Source organism: Bos mutus, chromosome 11, assembly GCF_027580195.1.
Source record: "Bos mutus isolate GX-2022 chromosome 11, NWIPB_WYAK_1.1, whole genome shotgun sequence".
In the NCBI taxonomy this organism is placed as follows: Eukaryota; Metazoa; Chordata; class Mammalia; order Artiodactyla; family Bovidae; genus Bos; species Bos mutus.
Genome location: NC_091627.1, coordinates 9,902,825 through 9,910,912, shown reverse-complemented (window position 1 = coordinate 9,910,912; position 8,088 = coordinate 9,902,825). Strand labels below are relative to the sequence as shown.

The following is an 8,088-nucleotide window of genomic DNA, read 5'->3' as shown; positions in this document are numbered from 1 at the left end:
CTTTTGGAGCACCCATCAGGGCCAGCCACTGGTCCCCCAGGGCACAGATGTTGACTGGTCTCATCTTTCCTCAACCGCTATTGGCATGGGGATGTTGGCTCCACATTCCAGATGGTTGTACTGAACACCTGTGAGTGAACTGACCTGCCGTAACTGGGATTTGAACCCTGGCAGGCTGGCTCTGGGGTCCCTACTCTGAATCAGTCCTGCGGCTGCCAGGACGATGCAGTGAGAACCCTGAGCAGATCCAGCGTATAGCAGGCACTCGGTGCAATCAGCCTTTCATACTGCGATCTGTCTGTCTGCCACTGTCCCCGTGCCTCCGCCTTGCTGTCCCTGCCCTGCCCAGCCCTGTTCTCTCCGTTTCTCAGTCTCTCTGGCTTTGTCTGTCTTTTCTTCTCTGTCCCTGCCCATCTCCATGTCCTCACCTCTGGCTCCTCTCTCCCCTGCCTCGGCTCTCGGTCTGTGTCCCTGTCCTTGTCTGTCATTCTGTCCTTCTCTCAGTGAATCCCGGCCCCTTTCCTGCCAGCCCCTCCCCACGGCCCCCTCGGCCTTGTGCTTCTGCTTCTCCTGTCTTCCTGGCGCCTCTCCCCACGTGTTCTTTGTCTTTATGGCCCACCCGGGGTCTCTCTCCCTCTCTCCTTGCATTTGTGAGCCTGTGTGTTAGTGGACAGGGCAGTGGGCTGGAGGCGACTCACTAGTGACCCGTCTCTGCGATCACCTCATTATTTATCACCAGGGACGCCAGTGTTTCCATAAATTACCCCGACCCAGAGCCGCCTGCGCCAGAATCAATAGTCGCCTCTCGCCTAATACCCAATTATTAATAACCACGGGGGAAGGGTGGCCAGACGTGGCACCCTGGGCCCTTGCCTGGCTGGAGGGAGGGAGTCCTGGGAGGGAGCTGGCATCCATGCCTAGGTAGGGCAAGAAGTGGAGTCTGGCAAAGGAACCGGGGTGTCCACATTCCCTCCAGGAACAGAGAATCAGTCATGGTTCCTCCCTGAGGTCAGAGGGGAGAGGCAGCTCCCCAGCTCCAGGCACCTCTAGTCTGAGGATGGAGACCCACTAAAGCCTGAAGTCTATTCCTTTGGGACCCACCTGGGGCCTAGAGATAAGGTGCAGCATCCCAGGGAGGGGAGCTGTGGTAGAACCCCAGCCTGCCTGGCTGCAGGCAGATCGGGCTTGTTCTGTGGGGGTAATGGGGTGAGGGGGTGACCTGGGCCCTGCATCTGGAAGGCAGCTATGCTCACCGCTATACCAATGCACACACGCCCGGTGCCCCTGGATGGATGTCTGAGCCTCCGGGAGCTGGTGTTTGGTGGAAGAAACACCAGAGAGAAAGCTGTAAGGGTGGGGTAGGGGGTGGGCAGGGTACTTCAAGGGGGTGCCCAACTGATGGGGCCTGAGGCGAGGGGCTGAGGAGTCAGAATCAGCAGCTGTCCACGCAAGTAACAGGGGCAGGGGCAGGGACAGGGGCCAGGGGCCGGGGGGGGGGGTCTCTGGGAAGCCCCTGACCTTGGTGTGTCCTGGAACCTAGACATACACAGGTGTGCGTGCATGCACACCTCAACTATTCTCTCTCTTCATTATGCCCAGAGGCCCAGGGAAACACACACACATATTCACACACATCCCTCAGATCGATCAACGCCATCACAAAGCAAAGACAGACACACTGAGAAGCGCATGGAGGCAGAAAGAGACCACACGCAGTCAGACACGCACCTTGTTAGGCACAATCACACACACACACAGGGACACCGGTACAGAGCCAGAGACACAAAGACCCCCAGTGAACATGGGTGCCTCCAGGCACACAGACGCATCGACATACAGAAATACTAATACAGCTTTGTACCTAGGTACCGGGTCCCCCTGACTTCCCCCCAACACACACAGGCACTCACACATGCTGAAACAAACATACACTCGCAGCCCATCTTGTGCAGCCCCTCTTCGGGCAATGCGACCTCTAAGGGCATCTTGCAGGAGCCAGGCTGAGGCTCCGGCAGCATTGGAGCCCAGTTGGTGCCAACACTGCCACCATGTGGCTACAGGGGCACAATGCACCGGCCGCAGGCTGGAGTGCCGGCCAGTGGGGATGAAACTGGGGAGCCCTGAGGTCTTGCCCCCAAACCTGGGTCTCTTTGTCCAGATGAGCTTGACTGCCGTTCTGGCCACTTCCCAGTGAGACCAGACACGGTCGTGGAGAACTGGGGTCAGATTGGGTGGCAGCTGGAGCCAGCTACTATGAGCTAGTGCTGTCCACCCAGTAGGTCCTGGGCTGCCTCCCTTGGCCTGTGTTTCTGTGACCTGTTACCAGTGCCAAGTGGTGGGCAGGAGCCCCGATGTTAGTGTAGGTTGGGTACCAAGTTACTTAAACGCAGCAGAGAGACCACACTCAATCCCAACTGCAACTTCATTATTCATTCATTTACCAAAATGTCTTGAGATTATTCTGTGTCCAAGAATGGTGCTGGGATGACACAGAGCTGAGCCCTGTATTAGTGGTGAGCATTTCCTAGGTGCCAGGGAGCTTGACACTGAAGGGACCACACAGTAAATGTTTATCCGTTTGAATAGGAAATTGCCATTAGTAAAAGTCCAAAGTGGACAACTATGGGCAATTTCCTATGATCCACCCTAACGATGATAAGTGTATGTGTTACAAAGTAGGATGGATGAGGACTGTTAAGAAAGGCTTCCTTGAGAAGGTGAATCTGAGCTGAACTTGGAAGGATGAGTAGATTCTAAGCAGCTAAAGACGGTGGAAGAGCTGTGCAAAGGCCCTGAGGCAGGAGGGAGTTTGTGTTTTGTGAAAACCAAGCACTTAGAGCCAAGAACTAAGAGGTAAGGGGTGTGAGTGAAGTTGGAGGGGTCTAGAGAACCAGACTTTTCATGCAGGACCCCAGGTTGCCATGGTTAGGACTTTGGACTTTTTCCCAAGGGCCCTGGGGAGATGCTCCCTGAAGACGTTCGTAAGCAGAAGAATGTAACAATTAGCTCATTGTAGAAGGATTGGGTGAGATCTTGGTCCAGTCATTCTCCACATCCAAGCTTTGTCCTGTAAAGTGGGGCTGTAATTTCTATCTTTTAAAAAGGATACAATAAAAAATGTATATAAAGCATGTAAGTGCTTGGCACAAAATGAGTCTCAGCAAATAGCAGCTCTGAGTCCTTATCTTCTTAGAAATTCAAAGGACCCCCATCCCCACCTCCATAGCAGTTTTGCATGCCTCCTGGGGCCAAGTTCACCAGTGGATCCCAGAGCCCACTGAGGCATAGTTGTTCTCACTCTGGTTCTTGGAGGCCCTGGAGCCCTTAGGCATCCTCCTCCCTACCCCACCTTAAACTCTAGATCTCCCCAGGGGTGGACTCCCTCCGGAGAGCAGTGGCTGGGAGGGGCCGTGCCCAGGTTCTCCATCCTCCGAGACACCATGCAGAGTCAGGGCAGAGACCCAGCCATACAGGCCTGCCAAGAAGGTAGCATTATCTCCCCTATACAGATGGGGACACTGAGGCTCCAGGAGATGAAGTCACACACTTAGTAGCCATGCTGGAATTTGAAACCCCCAAAATTATGCTCTTGATTTTTTTAAATCTCAAGTGCAGCAAGTTCACTTAATCACATATCGGTTCCAGTCAAGGTATTCACGTGAGGTCTGTCTCCTACTTGACTTGTTATTACTAGGAAACTGATATATGTTGACTGTTCTTAGGTCCCCATTGTGGCAGAACCCTGTGCTTGAGGACCCACAGGTGATTCAGGGACAGTCCCTGTCCTTGGAGAGCCCATGGCTGGTGGCAGCAAAGTCTTGGACAAAGAGCTTCAACTCTCCCACCCAGAAGTGCTGATTGGAAGAATTTATCTTAGAGGAAAATAAGAGCAAGGATCTATAAATGTGTTTGTATCAGAATGATAACAAAAATTCATGCCTTTCAATGAGGAATGAATGTATTATCATACAGCGATTTAATGGATTACTATGCAGCCATTTAAACTGATGACCGTGGTATCACTTTATTGATGAGGAAAGATGACTCCAGCTTTGTTGTTTAGATTTTTTTAAGTAGACCATAAAGTAGTATTCATAGATTTCCATTTTTCAAAAAGCATAGATATATGTTTATATAATATTTTCTTGAATCTAAGATGTACATGTTTTTCACATTTCAACAGTATGAAATCAGTGTGTGATAACAATGACCACAAATGTTTAATGCGGTAATTCTTTTTTCCCTAAAAGGTATGCAATTAAATCAATGATACACCCTACAGTATTGTTCTAGAAGCAAGAAAAATACATACACGAAACATATTCACACACACACATATATATACACACATATGAAAAATTCAGAAAGATACAAATGAGACTACTAAATCATTAACTCTAGGTGATTTTCACTTTCTTTTTAAACCTTTCTGTACTGTCTGAATTTTATAAACTGAGCACAACTTATTTCTATAATCAGGGGGAAAAAAACCCCACTATTTCTATATTAGAAAACATAACAGAGGTACAGTTCAAAAAAGACAAGGCTTCTCAGACACAGCAGACCAGGATGATCAGCAGGAAGAGCCCCCAGGGTAAGCTGCAGGAACTTAAAGGAGAAAGAGGGGAAGGCAGAGAAGCCCTGGCAGCGGTGGTAAGGAGCTGAGCCTCCTGAGACAGGAAGGACTGGGGCAGGCGGACCACAGGTTTGGGTGCAGCAGGCCGATGAGGAGACAGCCCAAGAGGAGGCCTGGAGCTCCTGGGGCTGGAGGAAGGGAGTGCGTGTGACCTGAGGCCACAGAGATGACAGTAGTGGAGGTAGGGTCATAGCTGGAATAATAACACAGCTATCATTTATTGAGGGCTTATTCTGTGTGAGGTTCTAAGTATTTCATGTGTATTGACTTATGGACCAAATTTTTAAAACGAGGTCAGTAGGGTGGGCCCTCATCTAGTATGACTGGTATCCTTAGAAGAAGAGATTAGCACACAGATGTGCAGAGGAAGACCACCATCTCCAAGCCAAGGAGAGTGGTCTCAGAAGGAACCAACCCTACTGACACCTTGATCTCAGACTTCCAACCTCCAGAACTCAGGGGGAGAATCAATTTCTCTTGAGTCACCCAGTCCATGGCGTTTTGCTCTGGCAGCCCTAGCCAACCAACACGTTCATCTACCCCACCACAATCCTACAGAAGTAGGTGTTGCCCATTATCTTTTGCTGTGTAACAAGCCGCCCTAAAACTTAATGGCTGAGAAGAACAATTATCATTTATTTTGCTCCAGGACTTGGCAGGGTCAGCCCATCTCAGCTCCATACGGTATCAGCTGGGGCAGATGGCTTTCAGGATGGCTGGCCAGTTAGCGCTGACTGTCAGCTGGAACACCTGCAGTGACCTCTCCAGGCGGCCACCTGGCTTCCCCACACCATGGCAGCCAGATTCCAAGCGTGAGCATCCCAAGGGAACAAGACAGAAGGACCTGGTGTTTTTATGATCTAGTCCTGGGAGTCATGCAAGATCACTTTTATCATATCTGTCAAGGTAGTCATAAAAGTCTACCCAGGTTCAAGGAGAGAGAACACCATCCCCACTATTCCCTGGAAAGAGTCAATAGTTCTTATTTAAAAAGCTCGTTGGATAGAATGTGTGTTGTGGCTGATATCTTAGGAAAATGCAATCTGCTCCCTTGTGGCTCCACTGGTAAAGAATCCGCCTGCAATGCGGGAGACCTGGGTTCAGTCCCTGGGTTGGAAAGATCCCCTGGAGAAGGAAATGGCTACCCACTCCAGTATTCTAGCCTAGAGAATTCCATGGAATGTATAGTCCATAGGGTCGCAAAGAGTCGGACACGACAGAGCGACTTTCACTTCATAGTAGGTACTATTATTGTTCCTACTTTACAATTCCGGAAACACAAGAAGAAAAAGAATTTAAGTGATAGGCTAAGATCAAGCTTGTGATCTTATGGTGACATTGGGTAGGTTTGTGCTGGATCATGAAAAGCTTTGAATGCCAAGTTTAGGGTTTAGCTTTGTAGTAGGTGGGCAATGGGAAACCACTGAGGTTTTTGAAGCAGAGAGGGTGCCATCATTAGATCTGTGTTTAAGGAGAATCCCCCTGGCTGCAGAATAGAAAGAGGAAGGGAGGAGGAGAGTTTGAAGGCTGTGAGGAGGCGAGGGCCACATTCCTGCTGAGCAGGGATGCAGCCCAACCCAGGGCAGCGCTTAGGGGATGGAGGGAAGGGCCTGGCCGCTGCTCTGCTGCCCGAGGGCCTCTGAGTGGTGAACAGTGCCCATCCCACCCTTCCACGGACCAGGTGACCCCTGGGTTCCTCTAAGATCCACTGCCTCACTAGATACCTTACAGGTGGTTCTGCCAGCCTCTCCACAGAGGCTGGGGCCCTGCCAGCCCATCTCACTGGCTGTCACCACATGCTGATTTGATCTCACTGTCCCTGTGTGTGTGTGTGTGCTAAGTCACTTCAGTTGTGTCCGACTCTTTGCAACCCTATGGACTGTACCCTGCCAGGCTCCTCTGTCTATAGCATTCTCCAGGCAAGAATATTGGAGTGGGTTGCATTTCCTTCTCCAGAAGATCTTCCCAACCCAGGGAAGGAATCTGCATCTCTTCTGTCTCCTGCATTGGCAGGTGTGTTTTTACCATCAGCACCTGCCTGGGAAGCCCTTGGTGTTGCCCAATGAACAAATGAATGAGTGAATGAATGAATGAATAGGAGACAAGCCATAAAGAAAATCCCAGTAACCTGAGTTTAAAAAAAGGGAGGGGGGTATACCCTAAATATAAAACTGCACAGAATTGCAGATATAGGGTTTCTAACCGGAAACCCTGGCAGGAATCGAGGAGCCGGGAGGAGTTTGAGAGGCCTCCAGAAGTGGGTGGAATCAGTTCAGTTCGGTTCAATCACTCAGTCGTGTCCAACTCTTTGCGACCCCATGGACTGCAGTATGCCAGGCCTCCCTGTCCATCACCAACTCCCAGAGTTTACTCAAACTCAAGTCCATTGAGTCGGTGATGCCATCCAGCCATCTCGTCCTCTGTTGTCCCCTTCTACTCCTGCCTTCAATCTTTCCCAGCATCAGAGACTTTTCAAATGAGTCAGTTCTTTGCATCAGGTGGCCAATGTATTGGAGTTTCAGCATCAGTCCTTCCAATGAGTATTCAGGACTGATTTCCTTTAGGATGGACTGGTTGGATCTCCTTGCTGTCCAACGGTCTCTCAAGAATCTTCTCCAACACCACAGTTCAAAAGCATCAATTCTTCAGCGCTCAGCTTTGTTTATGGTCCAACTCTCACATCCGTACACGACTACTGGAAAAACCATAGCCTTGACTAGACAGACCTTTGTTGGCAAAGTAATGTCTCTGCTTTTTAATATGCTCTCTAGGTTGGTCATAACTTTTCTTCCAAGGTGCAAGCATCTTTTAATTTCATGGCTGCAGTCACACCATCTGGAATAGGAAACAAAAAAAGCCCAGCTGGGATTGAATTCTGATTGGATACAGTGAAGTGAAGTCGCTCAGTTGTATCCAACTTTTTGCAACGCCATGGACTGTAGCCTACCACGCTCATTGTCCATGGGATTTTCCAGGCAAGAGTACTGGAGTGGGTTGACATTTCCTTCTCCAGAGGATCTTTCCCAAGCCAGGGATTGAACCTGGGTCTCCTACATTGTAGGCAGACACTTTACCGTCTGAGCCACCAGGGAAGTAGGTGTCAATAATTGCAGCTGCTCCATCAGTGAGCCAATCAGCTGGTCTGCAAGGGATGCGCGAAACCAGGAGCTTCGAAATTCAAATCCCTCCCTCCTCCACAACTGACTCCGGCCAGATCTAGGGAGCCTTGTTTCCGTCCACAGACTCAGTTTTCTCAGCTGCAGAGTGGGAGTGAGAGTGGCGCCTCTTGATCAGTTTTGCTTCACCGACTCAGCTGTGGGAAAAGCACCAGCAATGGGTCCAGCTGGAACGGGGGCTCAGGAAGTGAATACCCATCACCTGGGGACTTCTGACCTGGGAGCTGCACCTGCAGGGTGACATGTGTCTGGAGTGAATGTCTGCTCACACTTCTC

The 8,088-nt window shown here is 50.2% G+C and overlaps 1 non-coding gene across 1 annotated transcript; it reads right to left on the bottom strand.

The window, feature by feature from the left end:
- Nucleotides 1-7,656: 7,656 nt before the first annotated feature.
- TRNAC-ACA (transfer RNA cysteine (anticodon ACA)) lies at nucleotides 7,657-7,728 on the bottom strand. Its single transcript has one exon. It is a non-coding gene; the product is annotated as a tRNA-Cys (tRNA).
- Nucleotides 7,729-8,088: the final 360 nt, after the last annotated feature.